This window comes from Perca flavescens, chromosome 5 (genome assembly GCF_004354835.1).
Source record: "Perca flavescens isolate YP-PL-M2 chromosome 5, PFLA_1.0, whole genome shotgun sequence".
NCBI classification, from domain to species: Eukaryota; Metazoa; Chordata; class Actinopteri; order Perciformes; family Percidae; genus Perca; species Perca flavescens.
This window is the reverse complement of record NC_041335.1, coordinates 8,513,144-8,536,893: the sequence shown is the minus strand read 5'-3', so window position 1 is coordinate 8,536,893 and position 23,750 is coordinate 8,513,144. Positions and strand designations below refer to the sequence as shown.

Sequence of the window (23,750 nt, the reverse complement as noted above, 5' to 3'; positions counted from 1 at the left end):
GCCACTGTATTTATTTTTAAACAATGACTGCATTTTACTTGTGTGTGGAGAAACAACATTACATAATCACAACCAAATGACTCCACTAGCACATCAGGCCCTGAACAAGCTCCAAAAATAGCAACTCTTTTTTAGATTGCTCCATGCCGGATGGAGGAGGAAGTAATTCAATAGGTGAAGTTATCCTTTGCTGTCAGTTTGATAAGGCCAACATGATGTGACCGCTTGTTATTAGAACAAACCTTGTTCACTACTTGTCTCCCTTAGCTGTTTTTCCTATAAAAACTGCTAGATGCTGCTGTTGTTAAGTGTCCTTGAACACAGCTCTCCATTTTTCAAAGCCCATATTCTAGATAACAGGCATCAGTGTGTGGGCAAGCCGATGGGAATCAGCTCCCTGATGTGGAGGAGCAGCCTGACACATACTGTAGCTATAGTAGATCAGAAAGCAGAACAGCTGTCACAATATGTGTGTGTGTGTGTGTGTGTGTGTGTGTGTGTTTGAGAGAGAGAGAGAGAGAGAGAGAGAGAGAGAGAGAGAAAGATGAATTTCCACGTCAATATATTTTTCCAAATTGTTGTTTTTGTCAAGATTACTTTCGCACAGAAAGCGAATATTGCTCAGCAACGTAATTTTTTTTCAGAACGTCATTTTTTCTCAGCATCACGTCGTGTTGTTTACTTGTGAGGATCATAATACAACAACAGGAGGATTTATAGACGGCAACCTGTACTACTTTCAACTTTTTCAGTACTTACCTTTCACAATAAAAGCCCAAGACATATGCTACCGTCTAGTCCATGGCAACACTGCATAACTATTTACCAGCGAGTATTTCGTTAAAAGAAAACCAAATAGGGGGGAGCTAATTGCTGTCACTTTACTTTGCAGGCGAGGAAACAAGAAAGGACATATTCGTTGGTCTGGAGGAGAGAGGAAGAGAGAGAGGGGGTAACTGATAGATGTACATGTTAAGGAAAGTAGCTGGCACGGGAGATTTGAGGTGACAGTCAATTTAACTCAATATACTTCCTACACACACACACACACACACACACACACACACACACACACACAAAATCAAAGTTAATATGTTTAAAGTAAGACAGTGGGTTAGCTGCCAGATCTTGAGTTACTCTTCATACTGTTCGCTTCTCAATGTGCTGCTGTACATCGTCTGCTTCTCTATCAAGCCCCCAGGAACACCGCCAGGCTTTGATGCAAACATGGGCATAGTGCCAGCGGTGGAATTGCCTAATAGTGCTTCTTTAAATCATTATGTTTTAAAAGTTGTAACATGCGCACAAAATAGGGTGGCCAACTTTGTTGGCTGTTCGCCAGTTTGGTGGAAAGTCTGATGCTCCGGTACCTTCTCCCAGATGGCAGGAGGCTGTTTCAGGGGTGGCTGAGGTCACCCACAGAGGTGTCAAAAGTATTCACATTCATTACTCAAGTAGAAGTATAGATACTAGGGTTTGAAAAGACTTTTGTAGAAGAAGAAAAAGAAGAAGTATCAACTCAAGCTTTTTACTTAAGTAAAAGTGTAAAAGTACTGGTTTCAAAACTACTTAAAGTATAAAAGTAAAAGGGGTCCTCAAAGTCATTGCAGGGGCCCTCCAAATTATTGTAAATTTTTGAGTCTTTTTATTATCTTTGAGTCTTTTAAAATTAAAATTCCTTAACATAATTCCAACATATTATTAGCAAACATAAATTCCCACTGATGATAAGCTTACTGGCCTATAGGTAAGGTAGTCACTAAGATATCAGCCCACAGATACAGTTAATCCTAGATTTACTGTGCCACATACAGTATGTCACATACAGTATGTAACATTAAAATATGATTTATAAAATCATGCCAACAATTAATATTTTAATAGCTTATGAAAAAAGGGTATGTAAGAACGCTTTAGGTTGCCCTAACTGTTATTGTAGGCCCAGTTTAATAGACAACTTAATTTCATACAATATGTAGTAGGGGGTCCCTGCTACATCTCACTTTAAGTGTAGGGGTCCTTGGCTTAAAAAACGTTGAAGACCCCTGATGTAAGGGGGAAACAATGCCATTAAGGACAACAGCTTAACCCCAAAACGTTAGGACAAAATCATATGACTAAAATAATGTAATATTAAAATCATACCTGCAAACTCAGAAGGGCTGAAAAAGGTGACACATCTCTGTGTCTGTGTTTTTCAGACAACGGCAGCTACAGGGTGGTGTTACAATCCTCTCCAGTGAAATACAGACACACTTTACACCGTTTAGCTCTCAGCATTTTAACTGTGTTTACTCCCGCTGCTAGCTAACCGTAGGCTAACGTTAGCTGCTGCCAACTGTAGTGTTAACTAGCGTCCCGTGCGGCGATGTTTCAGTTCCCTCTAACGTCCGTTTTCGGAGCATCAGAGAGAAGCGCAGGCATCTAAGTGGCACCTAAATAAGGCACCGAAATCAGTGTTGCTATTCGGTCCGGTAGATAACGGTCGTTAAAGCACCGGTGGCGTATTAGCACCGGGTCTGTGCAGGTTTGATGGATCGCGTACAAACCAATAGGGTGTCGGAATGACTATGTTTATACTTCTCATCCAACCACAATCAAATTCACTCTATCCGGATGGAGCGATTTTTCTGGATAGGGTTTTTTGTGTGTGTTTTTTTTTAACGATGACGAGCCGGAATGAAAACAAGCCGAACTGAAATATGAGTAACGAGGCTATTTTTAAAATGTAAGGAGTAGAAAGTACAGATAATTCCGTGAAAATGGAAGGAATAGAAGTAAAAAGGATGCTGTAAAATAATTACTCCAGTAAAGTATAGATACCCAAAATTTCTACTTAAGTAAGGTAACGAAGTATTTGTACTTCGTTACTTGACACCTCTGGTCACCCACAATGCTGGTTGCTTTGCGGGTGAGGCGGGTTTGGTAAATGTCCAGGAGTGAGGGGAGTGGGACACCAATGATCCATCCAGCAGCCTTCACTATGGAGGTTGGAGGCGGTGCAGCTCCCATACCACACAGTGATGCAGCTGCTTCTTTGTTACGTTATTGCACGCCTGATTGGTTGATTGATGGTAGTGCACCTTGCAGTCCGTCTGACAGACACAGAACCCAGTTTGAAACTCTCTTGATGAGACAGAGTTTTGGGAAGCTGCTCTTATTCCCCCTAGTGTCAGCCCCCTCCCCTTTTAACACCAATCTGTCTCTGGTGACCAAGTTCGTCACCAAAGCAAAGGTTTCCACCTGCTCTCTGGACCCAATGCCTACAGCCCTGGTCAAAGAATATCTGCCTGTCCTGTGTCCCATCATGGTGGATGCCATCAACTACTCCTTGAAATCTGGCATAGTACCCACCTAGACCACACTCAAATGATCTACTCACCACTGCTGACTCCGGACACATCAGTGCCTATTCCATCCACTTGGTGTCACTGGCATTGGTGTACCGACGCACTGGAATTCAACTCTTGAAATAATAGGGCGGATTCAACACAACAAAGATCCACTGAAAGAATAATGCTAACTTCAGCTCTGTATGAGTTGGAAATGTTGCTGGAGCCTTGCGGGTAACAGGATTTCTCTGTCTTCTCCAAATTTAATAATAAACAAATTATTTGTAAGTCATCTAAAAGACAGAATTTAAAGCCTATACCCTAAATAGATACCATCTGAATGAAAACTGTAGTCATTAAGTCAACTGTGTGATGCTGTGTTTACATCACTAAACTCCAAGGGGGTGAAAAGTATGTATCCTGCTCCATGGTGCTACCTGCACTATGTCATCTCCTGTGTACAATGAAGGTCTCTGATGTTGACCCTGCCTACATAGCATGCTTCAAGGCTGCATTCACAATGCACCTCAACGTGTGTAAGGAGAACTCATACCGGTGGTGATTAAAGGTAGCAACCTGTCTAGATCCTAGGTTCAAGGACCTTAGGTGCTTGCCCAGAGTAGAGAGAGGAGAGGTGTGGGAAAGCTGGGTGAGATGCTGAAGATGGAGAACCTGCACCACAGGCTTCTGGAGAAAAAGTGGAGCCAAAGCCACCAAAGAAAAAGACGCCCTTCCTATTGATGGGATCAGAGTCAAAGTCTAATGATGAGGTACTGTCCAAAGATAAATCTCTAGTGAGGTTTAAGGCAGAGGCATGGAAACATGTCCACTACAGTGGTGGTCATCACAAGCAGGTGCATGTCCATATTGCAAATCTGGAACTTGGCTACACCTGCCTCAACATTGCCATGTGAGAGACTGTTCTCTGTGGCAGGCAACATTCTGCAGAAGAAATGGTCAGCTTTATAATCTGCAAATCTGAACAAGCTAGTCTGCCTGGTCAGCTGGTTGAAAGATGAATAGAAAGGGCTCACGTGGTAGAGCGGTCGCCTACCAATCAGGATGTTGGTGGTTTGATCCCTTACCCTGCAGTCCCATGTCAAAGTGTCCTTGGGTAAGACACTGAACCCCAAATTGCTCCTGATGCTGCGCCATTGGTGTGTGAATGTTTATCTGATGAGCAGGTGGCACCTTGTATGGCAGCCTCGGCCACAGTAAATAATTACTGTTTTAAGTAATTATCTTTAACCAATAATGTAGAGACTGTTCCTTCTGTCCCTTAACATACATTATTGCATTCTATTTCTAAAATAGGCCGACCTATTGTTGCATTAGTTTGAGTTGATGTAACTATGCAAAAAATTACAAGTAAGCTATTCTTGACTTTGTAGCAAACAGTGCTTTTTAACAGTTTTTGGTTATGGAAAAGTTAGGAAGTAACCTCCTTAAATGTGCATATGACAGTTATTCACCTCAATGATACATTATTAAATTTAATTAATTAATAAACCCCTGGACTGTAATATTTCAGAGGTTTGAGCAAGATTTCTGCTCATGTCCAAAACGTTGTGCACATTCAAAATATAACTCATCCCATCTATGTTCTCTGAGATTTGGAGGGGTCGTGATATTTTGAGATATTACGGCAGAAATACACGGAGCACAAACGCGTCACATCGACAGCAGAGCGTATCCATAAACCTGAACCTGCACAGCTTTTTACAGTGAGAGTGGACACTAAGTGACTCACAAGTCTGCTTCAGAGCTCTGTGTGTTTGAGTCTGAACCATAGACTGGAAACGTCACATCACAGGAGGAACAACAAACTAAATCATTAGTAGCCCATAGGCTACAGACAGCAAAGAAACTTATTCTATAGGCTAGATTATTTTTAAGACCTACAGTATGTCTATTTTAACAGGCTGTATGTAGTATGTGCAAAGCCAAAGCACAATGAAATAAGGCAACTTATGATATTGTGGGTTTACGTAGGCTATTGTCCGGTTTCATATTTGTCAGTCAACTTTTCAAAATACATTCGGGCCTACACTCAAAACATTCAGGGCTAAAGCCCCGGCAAAATCAGCTGACACCGCGTCTGCTGGCTCAGCCGGAACCTGCACTTGAGAGGATTAAGCTTTAAGTTCACTTCTCTGGCACGGTTGAGCACTTTTCTCAAGTTGGCGTCATGTTCTTTCACGTTCTGACCTGTGATGATTATGTCGTTGACTATGATGGCACAGGGGTATCCAGCGAAGATCTGCTCCATGGAGCAATGGAACACCTCACTGGCAGAGCTGAGTTCGAATGGCATCCGTAAAAATCAAAAGGAGTGCTAAAAGTGGTTAGCACTGAGGATCTGTCAAGTGTAAAGTGTGAAATCTGCCAAAAGGAGCTCTTTGCATCTAAGACCGAAAAAAACTGTTGCATTTGACATATGTGCAGCCACTTCTTCCACAGTACGCATAGGGTGATGTGGTCTTTTCAAAGCCGTGTTCAGGTCTCTTGGATTAATGAATATTCAAATTTCTTGTTTGTCCTTTTTGTTGGCAGCAACCATAGATGTCCCATCTGTATGCATGCACGTAACCCTAACAGTGGCAGAACATCCTCTTGGACAATGAAGAATGGCAACGTGTATGGGGTAGTCTCTAGCTCACCCAGCGCTCCCCCATGTTGGCTGAGTTCTGCAGCGGCGCAGGGTTCTAATCCGACCTGCTGCCCTTTGCTGCGTGTCATCCCATATCTCTCTCCTCCTTTCATATCTATCCACTTTCAAATGAAGGGAAAAGCCCCAAAACATAATCAGAAAAAAAAGAATGGCAATGTGTCCCTCTAGGTGGCACGGTAAATTAACTATACCAACAGTTTTGATTTTGCTGCCCCGTATGCATTACACTTAGCACCTGTGTCTACCTTCATTTCAACTGGGGTGTCATTTACTTGCACAGTGACAAAAGCTTCATCCTTTTGCTCCATTTGGGCACAAGTTGACTCACAGACATTTGCAGTCCTATTCCATCGACGTAGAATGTTTCATCAGCACTGCTGTCGGCTTGGTCAGGTTCTACCTGGTGAACACTTCTCCTAGGTCTCTGCCTGTTTTAGGTGTGCTGTGTGGATCTGCAGCACTTTTTTAAAAGATTCAACTTGTTGCAGACATGGCACGGTTGATCAAAAGCTGGGCATTTGTCTCTCTTAGCTGCATGTCTACCCCCACAGTTGTTGCAGTTGGCAATATACTGCGTCCCAATTTTCTCCTCTTTCATCTTTATCTCAGGTGTTTGTTTTTCCTCATGAACCTAGCTTGAACTGCATCAACATTCGTGAGAGTGTGCTGTGGAGAAGCCAGTGTTTAATTGTGCTCTTCAGTCATCTCATGAATTTGAGAGATGGAGACAGCCTTAGGTAATCTCAAATTACTATCACGCAGTAACACATTTGTTAAATTCTAACATATCTCCCAAAATTTCCTCTTGAGGCATTCAGGATCCTCTTTGGATTCTGTGGGAACGAGGATGTTTCTGTCCTCACCGGGCTCCCTCACTTCTCTCGCATACACAAAAGACCGTTCACGTTCAATGGCCTCCGGTGCCGCTAGAGTTTGGACCGGCTTGTCAAGCGATGAAAATGTCATATTCTTGTTCAATCCACCAGTTTTCAGCGATGTTACTGCCAAAAACGAGTGGGTCCGGTCTCCGGAATCCATCCCCCATGTTGACTGTTTAGCCCTTTAGCCGCGTCGTCCTCTCCTAAAAAACATCGTCCATGTAAATTCCGGAAAAGTTCTTCTGACACCATGTTGAGAGTTTGCATGAATAGAAACAAGTTGTTTTACTTCAAACTTGGTTTAATGACCATCGAGGACATAGTAACACCCATGCGCAGGATGACTTATAACTAGTACGGCACCCACAACAGCTCAACATAGACTGTGAACAACATATACTGAACACAGTGACTGATCTACAGGTGTGTAATGTAGTAGGTGTGTCCTGTACTGTGCACACTCAGCTATACCTGGCTCTATCTGCCGAAGCGGAACTTCAACAATGCTTTTTCTTCTTTCTGTTTTATGGTAGATTGGAACCATTGCTTCCTGTTTGTACTGTACACAGGGACTTGCATTGGAGCATTGTCCACAACTGAAAAAGGAAATGCACTGGGAAAAGTTGGACCTTCAAACGGAGAAAGGAGTTTGCTTTGGTTGCCTGTGCATAGGGCACATGCGCAAGGATTGTAATAAACACATATCTTGTAAAGTTTGTAACCAAAGTCATCTCAGTATCCTGCACATTGAGAAAAAGGAGGGCAGCTATGGTGTCGTTTCAATCGTACCTGTTATTGTTGTAGTATACAAAGGGAAACAAATGTTTTGAAACGTATGCGTTTCTGGATCCAGGAAGCTGAACATCAAAGGAAAAAGAACTAATTTCGGCCAATGGGTCACAATGCTACTGTTCCAAGTTGCATTGTCAATGGGAGAGAAGTATTTGAATATACTGGTGAAAAGTTTTTTGAACTTCCTAGTATGTTCACACAAAAGGAATTGCCAGTGACGATTAACAATATCAACACTAAAGAAGATGTTAATATTCCCTACATTAACACTAATGTTGATTTGCTGACGCTTACCGATCCACGCAACCCTGCATTTGCGCAACTGTCGGACATAGCGCGTACGGTGGAGTGTGCGCCGTTTCAGATGGTGTATTGCAAAAGTTGTACCAAGTGTAGGGGGCAGGGCAAACCATGACCAATGACAAAGGAACTCTCTGCTGAGTTCAATGATACCTCACACAATAGTTTACATCAAACGGGTCATTAGTTATGAAAAGGGGCGTGGCTAAAGCATAGGGGGTGGGTCAATGATACCTCACACAAGACTGTACATTAAACGGCATAAAAGTGGGCGTGGTTTATGTATAGGGGGTGGCTCAGTGTCACATGTAGACCACACATTATAAGTTTCATGTAAATCGGATGATGTTTGTCATATAAGGCTGATATCCTGTTGCCAGCAGGGGGCGATATGACCAAAAGTCAATTTTGGCCTAGCAATGTCCTTAGGCCTAGACTCAATCGTGAGAAATTTCGGGCAGATATGACAATGTGGCCTTGGGAGACCGTCCTGATCTCGCGAGCTCCAGTTTTCCACTCGCAGATCAGTCTGGCATCTTGAGATAGAGAATATTTGGAGCCGATCGCCAAACGACCGACCAATCAGCGTTGGTTTTAAGGCGGATTTAGGTGTGACGCAACGAGAAGCGACAGATGGTTTATCCAATCAGCTAACCAGTATTTTCAGACAGCGGTAGCCCTAATTCTGTAAGCCGCTCGCTAAGGCCGGTTACACACTGCACGCGTCGCGCGAGCGTGTCAGCCGCGTAGCGTGTCCGTTTATATTTCGGCCCCATGTTAACAGGTTAGAGCTTACACACTGCCGGCGTGAGACGCGCTTCTCAGGTGCGGTGCCTGCTAGAAATAGAACCGACGCCTATTTTTCACGCGAGACGCAAGCGTGTGGGAAGCGTTTCCAGGCAAAATAGAATAGGAAAATATGTGTATATGTCATTTAGACACAATTGTACATTAATAAATGACATCTTGATGTTTGAAAGTCTAGGTTTTGACATCAATGTAGATATAAATGTAATACAAAATTTCAGAGAAAATATTTTCAAATATTGCACCTGTCATACAGAACGAAATATTCTGTAACATATTTTGCAGTCTATACTGCCGACGTTGTCATGCTTTAATGAAATCAGTAGGCTATATATAAATGGTAGGATAGGCTACACACTTAAAAATGATGGGTTAAAAATAACCCAACTTGACTTGAAGCCGGATCACTATTGCACCGGACCAACAGTAGTTAATTTGACCCAGCAAGATGGGTTGGTCATTTTTAACCCAACAGATGAGTTAAATATTCTACCCAAATGCTGGGTCAAATTAATTACAATTCTGGGTTGATTCAACTACATATTTGTTATATAGTGTACCCAAATGCTGGGTCAAATTAATTATAATTCTGGGTTGATTCAACTACATATTTGTTATATAGTGTACCCAAATGCTGGGTCAAATTAATTACAATTCTGGGTTGATTCAACTACATATTTGTTATATAGTGTACCCGAATGCTGGGCAAAATTAACCCATATGCCAGATTAATTCTAACACATTACAGTACAATTTAAGAAAATAAATTGCAATAACACTTTTAAACGACAAACCTAGAACAGAATACATGCTAGATGTATGCATATATTATTTAATAAACACTTAAACAATACAAAAACAAAACAACATAATGGAATCTTTGAAAAAAAATTATTATATCAACAATATAGTGGAACTGGTGCAGTTCATATCACTCAGGTAGCAAAACATTCAGAGCAAAACAACAATTACGAATGAACTGGCTGAACATTCAACAGGTCTATAGTGAACAAATTCAAATTCCTATTAAAAAGCTGCTATTAAGAGCCATTAGCTCTACTTGCAAGCAAGTATTCTACTTTGAATAAACTTTACCATTTTAGACTCCCCTCCTGGCATTTCACGTGACCAAGTTTCAAACAACTTTGATGCAGCATCCCCATGCAGGACAAGCCTGTGCAATCTATAAAATGGAAAACACATTTTTAAAACAAATTCAATATGGCACACTAATAAAACATTATAAACAATGCATCCTTATATGTAAGATCATATTTCCCTATACCTACCATGCCTTTGGTCATTAGGTGAGGGAACTCTTCGAGGATCTGATCGATGGTCCAATTGTTGTGCCTAATCCACTTGGCCCTGTAGACTGCTGTGTTCGGCATGTAGGTCTCTATCTGGCTGAGGGGCTGAGAATTATTTCTCAACCATTCTTTAAGCTGTGACCCACATTCGTCTGATATGGTACATTCTGTAAAAAAGAACAAGAAAGTTGTCATTCACTGAAATATGGATGTTTTGCTTCATCAAATCATTTTTCAGTTTAATAATTACCTGGTATGAGAGCCCTTGCAAGAGCGCCATCATCTGGCGTTTGTGGTGGTGTCTGTGCCGTGCTCTGCGACCTGCTGGTTGATCTCAGCCGCTTCCTGACGTTCCGCAGCCTTTCCTCCAGGAATCCAGTGGCCGGCTCTATTCATCTATTGGAGTCACTTTGACATATTACTTGGAAGCTATTGAAAAAAAGAGGAAATTATATTTCATAAGAATTCATGTCTGAAAAGGGCTTTAGTAACAATGCAGACTTGATATGCTGTGGATGGGAAAACATATTTCTTACCTTTTAAATCTTTCGACAAGGTCTGGCAAAGTGTTAATGACAAAGCTATCCGTTGATCTGAAACAAACACAAAAAGAGCTTAAGCAAAGATACAATTGCTATTGTATTAACTATTCAGATATCACCATGTAAAAGCAATGCAGACTAACAGCAGAATGTAATCCAATGTGAAGATAACAGCCATTTTATTTAGCATCACAATCCTCCCTCTCTACCTATACAATTCATATGACAAATTGCATGCATGTGAATTGTTTTTACCTTTTTACAAGAATATTTGTGGCTGCTCAAAGCATAGCCTTCAGGGCACGAGTGTCAGTACAACAGTACAGCAGTGGTTCCCAAACCTTTTATTATATATTTCTTAACCCTTAACTCAAGTGGCCCTTGTCGTTTGCCAGGCCACCATTTTAAATAAGCATTTGTTCTTATCTATTGTGGGTCACCACATTACTTAAATAAATGCACATAAATGCATTTAGTCAGACATATCAGATTATCTCACTGTTTTTACATACTTTAATCAGTCATACACTGTTATGCCTTCACATTTCACATTAAAAGCTTCAGGAAAAACAAGCGCGTTCATTTATAGCCAGTTAAAATAATATAGCTAGCAAAGCAACTAGCTAACTGACAGCCTGTTGGCTAGTAAGTAGATAGTTTGTTAACTGGCGAATCACCTGGCTAGCTTGAAACTAGCTGGCAAATTAGCCTGGTGAACTCAATAAACATGACCATATGCCCATGGGCATTATGAACTTGTTTCATTAATTCATTAATATAATTCAGACCAAACGGATAAGCTGTAGGCTATCCATGCTTCCATGATAACGGCTAAATGGCTAACGTTAGCTAGCTACGTTGTTAGCCAAACTAACCAACTAGCCTCACAATATAAAGATAGTACTTTAATAGGTAACGCAACACAGACAATGTGAATTAGACATGTAGCTAGTGTACACAAACCTTTTATTATTTATTTGCCTCGTTGGATGACCAGACTGGTTCTCTGCTGTGACAAGCGCTCGCCCACACACTCTGTCGCTGTGACAGAGTGTGTGGACTCTGGTGATGATCTGATGACGTTCAAAGCACCAACAACCCAAGTGCTGGGTCAACCGATGTATGTTGGGTTGATAGATTTTGACTCAACGCATGAGTTGCACAAAATAACCCAACTTCCATATAAATAACCCATAATGGGTAAAACATTTCATAACCCAGCGGTTGGGTAGATGAAATAACCCAGCATTTTTTAGGGTGTATGATAACAACGTAGTGTGTGTTCTGAGTGACGGTCCAACATCAGATATATAGGCTCTTTACAGCTACACAAAGTTGTTATAAACAGACAGCCCACTTACCCATTTTTCAGAGTTTGAATCTGTCGGCACTATGTCCCGAGATCAGCCCTCCCTGTATCTAGCATCAGGAGCAGCGCCGCGTCAGACACGCTTCTGGTGTGTAGGACACAGAAAAATCCACGCAGCTGACACGCAGCTGAGACGCAACAGAAACGCCACGCTCGTGCAGTGTGTAACCGGCCTAATGCTTTTTTTCTCTTGGATCCCTCTTTTGGAATATGGACCAGGACCCTGAAATGGTGCCTTTTATTTGTAAATTCTCATTACACAAACGGCAAATATCCTTCTCCGAACTGTTGCTTGATTGCTGAGCTAATGAGCTATGCTTTGCCTGCAGCAGCAGGGGTAGCCTGGCTTGTGGTTGTATTTTCATACGCTTCGTTGATCTGATTGGTTGATTTGGCCCGTCTATCATCAACATAGGTGGTGATAGACAGATGGTTTACCTAATCAGCTAACCAGTATTTTCACCCCTTCCCAAAAGTTCTCCAACGGTAAGTTCCGTCAGGTTAATGACAATGCACACTCAAGATACAACAACTTCTTTGTTCATCGATAAATGCTCAAAATGTCCGCCATGCCCACACCGTTTAACGAAAAGTTTTTCTTTTAATAACTTTTCATCTTCAAGGTGTTCCGGATGGTACAGACGAAATTTGAAGTCCATCGGATGAAATCTCTAGGAGGAGTTCGTTAAAGTATAGCACCTTGACTTTTAGGCCTACTTCCTGTTGCCAATAAAGGGTGCTATGACTTTGAGCCAATATGAGCATGTAGATGTCGTCAGGGTTGGACTCTTATGAATGCTGAAAGGTTTCGTGCCAATTGGACAATGTACACTCAAATTACACCCACTTCCAACAAAATGGCTGCCCCGCCACGGCCATGCCCTATGACGAAAAGTTTTTCTTTTAATAACTTTTCATCTTTAACGTCTTAAGATGGCACAGACCAAATTTGAAATCTCTCGAGGAGTTTGTTAAAGTACGACATGTGGATATGGCCAAAATTTCGAACTTTCAATTCAAAATGGCGGACTTCCTGTTGGGTTTAGGGTATGGCTCCAATGACGTTTGATGTACGTTTATGTACGTTTTATGTTACATGATACTGTAGTCATGCTCTGAGATAGTGTGGACTGCTGACGCAGCATAAGCCTGGGCATTACCGTCACACCTCTGGGTGAAGTTTCTGTTGAGACGTTTTCGCTCTTTTTCCTTTTCACTTGACACCCTGCTAAAAAAAGGCTCGCATTCGGTGGTGTGGAAGTATTTTGGATTCAAGCAAGACAATGAGGGTAAGTCTGATGTGATTTGCAAGGCATGCTTTGTCCTCGTTGCAGCACCGCAAGGTAACACCACAAATCTTTACCAGCTACCCCTAACCCTAACCCATGTTGATTGATATGTTTTAATTATGTTAAGACATGTTCAAGGAGTTCAAATAGAGCCTGTATCAGGGCCATATTTAGTTAAATGTGTTATATGTCACTATTTTTGGTAGCCTACTGTACTTAAATGGCCAGTATTTTCTTTATTCATTGAAGCCTCTATGTTTACAGGCTTGTGGTGATGTGCAATGTGCTATAGGTGGCAAAAAATCTGTTTGGTACTGCCAATTTGTTTTGTTTTGTCATGGTTCATGTGTGCAATAAACATTACAAATAAAATTTAGGCAGAGAATCGTGATATCAATTCTAAGGTAAAAAATCGTGATTCATATTTTTCCCCGAATTGTGCAGGCCTACTGGGCATGTGACTCAGAGTGTAGAGAGGGTCACTCCTCAACTGCATGATTAAAGGTTCAATCCTGCCCTCCCCCAGCCACATGTCAAAAGTGTCCTTGAGCAAGACAAGAACCCCAAGTTGCTCCCTAGGCACTGTATGTGTCCACTCTCCTAATGCTTAGGATGGGTTAAATGCAGAGATTGAATTTCACTACATTGTACTGTACGTGACAAATAAAAGTTTCTTCTTCAGTCAACTGTAGCTAGCTTAAAGGTACAATATGTAACATTTATGCATTAGAATATCTAAAAACAACCATACCTGTGTTATATATATTTTTTTAGTTGTGTTCTTACTAGGGCTGAACGATATTGTGTTTTAGCATCGACATCGCGATGTGCGCATACGCGATAGTGACATCGCTGGAACGTGATGTGAAGAAGGGTAGCACCATGGGTAGCACACGTTTACACAAGTTTGTTGTATGGTTTGTTGCTGGGGTGACATGCACGCTCCGCATTCCTGCACAATGATTGGTTCGCTGTGATTGGTTTGCTGTGCCGTTGCTCACAGCCAACATTTTTTGGCAGTCCTGTAGCTAAAAATGAGCGACGAAGAGGATCAGCCACAAAAAAAGGATGGTTTCGTACCAAAAAGAAAGTCAAAATCAGCTATTTGGGACTATTTCGGCTACAAAAAGGAGGATGTTGACCAAAATCAGGTACTGTGTCTGGAGTGTTATAAAGTTGTGGCCACAAAACAAGGAAACACCACCAATTTGTCTGATCACTTAAATCGGCACCACAAAGCTCTTTACGACGAATACAAAATCAAATCTGGATGTCAACCAAGACAAAAAACTATTTGCGGTGCCTTTGCCAGTGTGACCCCTTACCAGAAAGGCTCTCAATGACAGAAAGAAATAACAGACGCAATAACGTTTCATATCGCTAAAGATATGTTGCCATTACACACCGTCGCCAAAGAGGGATTTAAGAAAATTATCCGAACGCTTATACCATCCCGCACATATTTTTCCCAAGTTGCGATAAAAGAACTGTATGACAAATGCAAATCCAAGAGGCAGAGCTGTCACAAGTGGAATACTATGCAGCTACAACAGACTTGTGGTCCAGCAGGACAACGGAGCCCTACATAATTCTGACAGTCCATTTCCTCACAGAGGACTTAGAAATAAAAAGTTGCTGTTTTAAGACGGCATTTTTCCCGGAGAGTCATAAACCGAGAATATCACAGAGGCCCTGAGAGAAGCGGTGACCGCTTGGGGCATAGATGAGACATCGTCAAGTCTGCATAACAACAGACAATGCAGTGAACATGGTGAAAGCTCTGAACAAGTTGACCAGACTGCAGTGCCTTTTTGTCACTTTTTTATTAGTGAAGTTATTAATATCATGAAATGGGTATTATTGACTTTATCCTGGATTGACGGCTCGCAATATATATTGTTGGAAAAAAATATTGCACTGTAATTTTTTTCCAATATTGTGCAGCCCTAGTTCTTACACTATTCCAAATGTTTCCAACAAATTTCAAACCCAGAGAAATCTGTTGGACTTGTGGCTCGCACACCCGGTTTGTCTGCCTCACTCCCCTGGTGCAGAGAGACTTCAGTCGGGATGAAAGCCGACAACAGCCCCGGGACATATAGTTACCGTTAGCCCCCAGCCAGCTAGCAGCAAGCCACTATCATTACAGCAATCCGAACCCGGTCAGCACTTAACTCCAGTGCTTGGTGCTAACGACGCTAACGGCAGTTTAATGAAGTGTCGGGAAACAGACCATATTAGACCCAGGCACCCAAGTCAGAACATCGTCCATCCATAACGTTCGGTGTTTGTGCCGAAAATCTCCTCCCTGCTGAATTTCTCCCCCCTTCACGTTTAGCTGTCTTTACAGTTAGCTAAATTAACCCGACAAAAGGTGGGTTAAGCACCAAAACGACTAGTTAAGATTACAGCAAAGTGAAGGGGGAGATAATTCCAGGCAGCTGGGAGATGTTCTGCTGCTGCACAACGGCCATTGAACATCCTTGCCATTAGGGTTTAATCCCGGGAAACGGGATTCCAGGGAAATCTGATCAAAACCATTTCCCGTTTCCCGGGAAATGTTATGACGGGAAACGGGAAATAAAATAAAATAAAAAAAGGCAAGGAGTACGTGTCTATTATTATCATACGGTAATGTTGATGCAGGCGGCGGTAGCTACGGTAATACAGGCTCCCTAAATCATTACACAGGCTCAATACATTAATTCATTAAAGAAGAAGAAGAAGTTCGTTACGCAGCACGCACTACGCAGCTGGGCTACCTAACTCCGTTATGTCTGCGGCCAGCTTTGTTTGGGAGCATTTTGAAAGACCGGACAATAAAACAGCTCAGTGCAAGTTGTGTGACCGGTTTATAAGGCGTATTTGTTTAACTTTGAGTGATTATTCCCGTTTGCAGCCTCTTACACATCCTCAACAGGCACAGAATGGATTTCGATAACGTAATGGTTTAGAAATCATTCAATGGTTTACTTACATATTTTGTTAGTTTGTATAATAGATTTCCATAAAACATTGATTATATAAGGGTTGCCTAGATTTTCAGAAGACAAGTCCCAGACATTCCACCTGGCATTTCATAATTAGCGCTGCAGCAGATGTCACGCTGCAGCACGCAGCTCACTTCATCACGCAGCAGAATTGATCATTGCAAACTGTGTTGATGATGGACATAAACTGTGTTCTTTAGTCCTAAAAATGATACAAATAATATAAAAAATGTCACTTTGGGATTTTGGGAACGCATATTTGAATGATATCGATACAGTACTTGGGCTAAAAACAAAGCAAAAAAAAGGCCATTTCTCGGCCATTTCCCGGAATTCACGGATTATGGGCTGTCTATTTCCCGGGATCTGATTCATCTCATTTTCGGGAAAAATATTAAACCCTACTTGCCATCCCAGAGATTCCCCCAGAAATCCCCACCCACACCCGTCTCTCAGCCTCCTTGAGTAACGTTACAACAAACCCCGTCTGCCCCGTTGTTGAAAACATCCAAAAGGTGACATTGACATGTGAAATATATTTTTTGATAGTGTGGTTTTAGTTGCTGGCTTATGATAGCTTGCTGGTTCACTAGCTAACTGGTCAGCTGCCAATACAAATCAAATAAAAAAAAACATGAACCGTGAACAGATGTAATCGACGATGGTGTCTAACAATAAAAACTACAACTCCCATAATTCCATGCAACTTCCCAACGTCATCAAAAGTCTGTGTTTACCATCCATTGTTTTGATTGAGAGACCCCTAGCAGCAGAAAGTTACATATTGTATGTTTAATGTAGCTCTCGACGGATTTCACACACAAAGACACCAAGGGTCTTTTGCTTCCAGAATGCTGACATGCTATGTGAAATCACACACTGGGGTGGCATTACACCGCCTTTGCTTGGTTCTGTGTGAAAAGTAAAAACTATACCAGATACACATATGACCATATTGTCATTTGAAACCATAACTTCTACATGTCCTGGTTGTGAATACCACTTGAACACATACATTTCCAGTAAGTCTGATATAACATTAATGCAGCATTAGAAAAAGACAAAGATACTCATTTGGACTATTTTGGACCATAGGTTCATCTCCGGACTAAGCAAAGTAAAAAATGGCAGTGACTTCAGCATAAGCGATGCTTAGAGGCTGAAGTAGTGATTTAGTCACACTGAAGGGCCCTTAGAGAGGCCCCTGCAAACAAGTGACCAGCATTGACAACTGCACTGCCCTATTGTCCCATACATCACCTCACCTCCAGCTTAAAAATAAACTCATCCACCACCTTTAACATAGCAACATAGCAATTCCCTCCCTCTCTCTCTTCATCCACCCACCAGTCCATCCCCACGCATTACCCGCTGAGAGCTCCTCATCCACCTACTCCATCTCAGCTTGAGCACCGTGGGGATGCATATATAGCCCAAATCGCACTTATGTGTCACTCGTCTCTGCCAGTTACGGCGCTGATCTTTGCCTCTCTCTAGCCGGATGACTCTGAGCCTGCAGAAATGTTGGGCCCAGAATAGAAAGCCCTAATCTCTAATTCACTGTTATGATACAACACTGAATAAAGTCAATGGACCCGCCTGCGGAGAATTTCTTTGTCATACAGCATTTTCTCTCTGTCATTTGTTAGTGAAGCTCTAGTTACAGACTACCATCACTCCCTCTAGTGTATCTGGGTCGGTCTTTTTATTGGAGTCTGTTGAATAGCCTGATACTTCAAAAGGTTATCAGGGCTGTAATTGGGATAAGAGATTTTTTAATGCCGGGTGTGTCCTTTAATGCTGTGTTTTGCTTTTCATGTGCTGTCAGAGGTGGGAAACCGCATTTAATTGGTGGTTCGAGGTCCCCGTCTTGGAGGACACATGGCCTTTGCATGAGCTGAAGTAAACACTTTGTCTTGCTACTTGTGGACTTGTAATAATGAATGGGTCAGCGCATAATTAGTGCCATAATGTTCTTCTGTTAACTGCTGTGTTGGCCACTGCATTGTAAAATTGCTTAAGTGGTGCTTAAGCAGGTATATAATAGTTCCATGAGGGTCCTCACCTCTATGAAAACAACCACTGCAGTGATGTTGGTAGGTATGCGTCCTGCGTCTCTGACACATTAAAATTAGGGCTGTCAGCATTAACGCGTTAATCGTGATGAGATTAAAGACAGAGCATAATGCGTTATAATTGTGTTCATCATGTCAATCGCATGCACCAAAGATTCTTTATTTTACACCGTCACTGGTGCTGTTGCCAAATAATCTTCGCTACGAAGAATCGCTACGCTCTAGAATCTTTGGCTGCTACTATTTTGGCCCTTTGAGGCACCTTTACTTGTTGTCAAGCTGCCACAGACACTCCCTACCTCCTGCTGCAGCCATGGAGATGGACAACACAGTTATAAATGGTGCGTTTTACTTAAAAAAAAAACTCCCAGACGAGGAGATCACGTGACCAGCACCACAATGGTGAGTCGAGCAGGTACCATGTAATGGAAAAACACCATTAGTCATGCAAGTCATTTAGTACCACATTGTGGGCACAAATGCACTTTAAACACACACACACACACACACACACACACACACACACACACACACACACACACACACACACACACACACACACACACACACACCATTTCTATCATGATCAGCACTGTCTGATCTCCATTATTACACATTATGGACCTGGACCCATTTGACTGTATAAACTATGGATCCAAACCTGTCCAGGGTTGGGATGGATTACACATGATGTTCGTCAATATAAAAAGATAATTTTGCAAGTCAAGTAAGTTGCAGTTTGTCATAAAACTGTTAAAGTATAAGACTGTGAAAATACGTAATTAGAAAGATTTTCTTAGACATAAGTAGGGGGGGCGCCAAGGAAAAAAGGTTGGGAACCTTTAGAGAGTCTCTAGAGTAATATTCAGTTGGTTATCATATACAATTTCACCGCTATATGGGAGAAATTCTTACACAATGTAGCTTTAACTATAAATAAAAGACCAAATATAAAAGCAGAGGAGATGCTAAAAGCGTTCTACAGCCACACTCAAACTGAAAGGGGCACCTAAAAACACTTCATAAAACACTGCAAACAAAAAGAATAGAATAATTTAAAAAAAAAAAACAGGAAAGGCACAGAATTTAGCCACTTGCTTCCCACACAGACTATACTACAAACAGCTGTAGCCACTATTACAAAAACATATATACAAGTTATTTTTAGTTTAGAATTCTCCTCAACCACAAAAATTATACAAACAAGAAGCACAACAGAGGAAGAATTACCATAAACAGTCTATCAAAACAAGCATTACCGATAAATCCAGTCTTGCGCCGATGCTCTGACAAGCAAAAGCCCCGCTGTTTATGTTCAGATTTTTATATTTTAGGGAACTCACAAAAGCAAGAATCTGTCTGTCGTTCATTGATTTGCACTGCACATCGCAAGCATAGGGAAAAGTTCAATACAATTCAAGTCTTGCAGCAGGCGCCTGCTTGTCGCATTGCCTGTGAAACTGCCCGTGCCCCCCTACGTGCCTGCTCGCCTCTCACTGAAAATGAATAACGAGGCGTGACAATCGCTCCCTGTGTGAAAAGCCCTTAAAACACAACAAAGCAGAAATTACAATAAACAATTAAGTCACTCAAAAGGTCGCAAATGAAAAGCAGGCAAAAGTCACTAAAACAAAGAAAGAAAGATTATTTTTTTTAATCCAGTAAGGTTTTGTGCAAAATATGGACTAAAAGCAGCAGTGGCAGCTTCTGCTCTCGGCTGTGTGCAACCATAGTAAAAGAATGAACACAGTGACGCCATATATTTCTACGGAGACCAGTGAAGTCACTTTTCCGGTGATGGCTGAGCGTGTGGCGCAGACTCAAACTGAGCTTGACGATGTAGATGTGACGTGAGCAACCTGTCTGAAAGTTGTAAGTTTTCTGGTAGCTGTGCCAAGAGAAATCTCAATCATTCCGAATCTTGCAGAGACGGAGAGCGTATATGTAAGGAGATAACATAGGCACAGGCTAATTATTACTAACTAAAATGTTAGTTAACATTAGTAATTAAACTTAAACAGCTAATGTAAATTGAAACTGCCTGCGAGCTTCTCCTGACTATACAGTAATTTCTCTGCTATGTGACAGAAAGTCGCATGGTTATGACACAATCGGTAGCCTATTTTCACAAAAACGTCTGCTACGGAGCCATAACGTGAGATACAAGGTAATGGAGCCTTTTATACATTGTCATGTTTCTTTAGAAATAAACAATGGACAAATAGAGTCTTTACACCCTTCAGATGTAAAGTTATGTTAGCCTAGAATCTCCCCATTGGAGGTACAACGCAACGCTCCGGTCAGTTATCATTAGAACATTGTAAACTCTCGGCCCCAAGCGGACTTTGGAGCTGGACCTCACAAGTCAATCTTAACTGACGCAGGAGCAACACAGCACACAGATACATCGGTCTTGAACCCGGAAGACCCTGCAGAGAAGAAGAGAAAGATTTGCTACCAGTATTTTTAGCCGGGGAACTGATCTGTGCACTCGCTGCATTGGCCGATTGTGTGGGTGGGACAAGGGTCAAATTAACCTGCTGGTTATACTTGCTTGACTAAACCTAACTGTTAGTTAAACTAATCACGTGACTAACAGCAGAAAACAGTATGTCATGTTAGTGACAATAATTTAAAGTGGTTAAGTGTTTAAATTATATGATTTGTGTTAATGAGTAATTTGAATTGAAGTACATGGTGTCAGAGTATGAGCAGGTGGAAAGTGTCATTCATCATTCATCTTCCATACCCAGATTATCTAAACTGGCTTTGTGGTTTTCAAAGCTTAAAACTTCAAAACACTTTGCTTACCTTCTTTGTGAGTCCATTTAAATTTGTAAGCTGTCTTCTGTTGGGCTGTTTAGACAGATGTGTGAACAGTCAGAGAAGTATACTGTACGTGGCTACTACAGATTCTTCTATATTTCACACCCTGCAATGAGACGATAAAGCCAACAGTTAAACTATCTATAATTACTTCCTTTTAGAGACTGATCACCTGTCACAGCGGGTTTGCACCATCACTCATGTCCCATCTAAAAGCTGCTGAGCCACCGTAATTATGACATATCTGGGAGAGCTGTGGGATGAGGATCATCCATCACACATATAGTCAGGGCAGAAATGTATACCAGATCCAGTTTCCAGCAAGGAGGAGTACTACAATATCCTACAGAATAGCACCTAAATATCCTTCATGTACATGTAGGAAGTAGTGATGCTTTGCTGAAATTTTGTCAAATAGAAATTAAATTATATATTTTTTAAAACATGCCATCCAAAAATAAACAAAGATGAAATGTCTGAGCAATGCAGTTGGGACGAAGGTACATACATACAGTACATAATTATACTTTGGTAAAGTGTAAAGTGTACTAAATGGAAAACTTTGGTTTATTATAAATTATTTAATTTGTTTTGGTAGTTCTGGCCATCTGCTCTATCAGTAACATAATACTCAACCAAGTACATTAAAGGTCCAATATGTAATATATATATATATATATGTATATTTACTGTAATAAATCCAAAAATGACCCCAATGCATCATCAGCTATTAGGGAAACGTGCCTAGTTGAAATTCTATGTTTTCTGACAACAATTCTAATGCCAGTACTTTTGAAATTTCCGTTCCGTGACGGAATTTCTGTTTGTGTTTTGGCCTGTGTATTGTTATCAACTGCCCAGTTTGACAGCCGTGCCGGGTTGCCAGATATACCTGTAAAACCATAAACCCAGCGGGCTACAGCTGTAACGTTAGTACAGCCATGAAAGCAGCAAACAAACACACGGGATCAATGGAGATTCTACCCACCCTAAAAAAAAAGGCATGTTTCTAACAGATGCGTGACCAAAGACGTAACAAACCCCGGGTAAATATTGGAGATTTATTTGTCCGAGACCCGGTGCTAATACGGCACCAGTGACTTATCTACTGGACCAAATAGCAACGTGGATTTCAGTGCCTTATTTAGGTGCCACTTAAATGACTGCGCTTCTCTCTGATGCTCCGAAAACGGACGTTAGAGGGAACTGAAACATCGCCGCACGGGACGCTAGTTAACACTAGACTCGACAGCAGGTAATGTTAGCCTACCGTTAGCTAGCAGCTGGAGTAAAGAAAGACGGTAAAATGCTGACAGCTAAACGGTGTAAAAGTTTGCCTGTATTTCACTGTAGAGGATTGTAACACCAGACTGTAGCTGCCGTTGTCTGAAAAACACAGACACAAACTGAAATAAGTTATTGTTATAAGTTATTGTTATTACATTTTTAATAAATCATTTAATTTTGACCCTGTGGCCTTACCAATACACAAGCCATTCTTTTATGTCGCCTTGTGCTCCTTTTTTTAAATTTAGATCAACTTGTTTTATATTTTTGAACATACAGAACAGACAAATACAATTGAACAAGGTGCTCTGTCAGGGTCCCACCATCACCAGCACTCACCCCTCCCACTCGTTCAAATCCACCGTCATTCACTCTACTCATCCGTTCACTCTCTCCTCAATACTGATCACTCACACCTGCACTTCATCAGGCCACTGATCACTCACACCTGCACCTCATCAGTCCACCACCTTTATATGCAGCACAGGCACATTCACTGGTCTCGTTGCCACACGACTCTACAAGAGACATAGACTTCTTCATATTATCTGTGCTGTCTGTTGGATTATGTGTAAATAAAGCTACGCTTCACTTATCACCAGTCTGACTCTTGTGAAGACCAGACCAAAAATGGAAATGGATGAGGATGCCATGGATGCTTTTCTTTTCAACCAGAATGGAGACACTCTCCATTTGTTGCTGTCACTTTGTTGCTGTTTATCTCCATTATTATCAGGATGTGGGTTGGGAGGTGGACTACCTAAAATATCAGTTCTGGAAGGGTTTAGATGACCCACTTGCTCAGATACTGCTGCTTGAGGACACTAAGCTACCTTTTAGAGAGTTTCTGGACCGAGCCCTTTGGGTTTGTGGTTCCTCCCTCACAGAAGCGCTTGCCGATCCAGAGCCAGCCGATCCAGTGCCAAAGTCCTCATCTCAGGCCCAACTCAGAAAAGAGCCATTCGACAGCCCAGTTGGACAAGAGCCAACAAGCGTCTGCCCAGTCGACCAGAAGCCAGAGACTGCTCACAGCGACTGCCCAGCCGAGACTCTCGATGCGAGTACCCAGCGAAGCCCTCATTACCGCCGGTCACGTCTGGCCCGAAGCCCTCACCGCCGGTATAGCACTGCCCGAAGCCCTCACCGCCGGTACACCCCGGCCCGAAGCCCTCATCGCCGGTCCCGTCCGGCTTGAAGCCCTCATCGCCCCCCGGTCCCGTCCGGCTCCAAGCCCTCATCGCCGGTACAGCCCGGCTCAAAGCCCTCATTGTCGGTCCAGCCA

At 41.9% G+C, this 23,750-nt stretch overlaps 1 protein-coding gene and 1 long non-coding RNA gene across 2 annotated transcripts in view; one reads left to right on the top strand and one right to left on the bottom strand.

Moving 5' to 3' along the window:
• The window catches only part of whrnb (whirlin b), a 139,634-nt gene that overhangs the window by 6,798 nt on the left and 109,086 nt on the right, over positions 1-23,750 (top strand). The window lies entirely within an intron of this gene.
• Positions 9,665-10,506, bottom strand: LOC114555589 (uncharacterized). The gene is made up of 3 exons (XR_003692577.1): positions 10,341-10,506; positions 10,070-10,257; positions 9,665-9,963 (listed from the first exon to the last, which is right to left on the bottom strand). It is a non-coding gene; the product is annotated as an uncharacterized LOC114555589 (long non-coding RNA).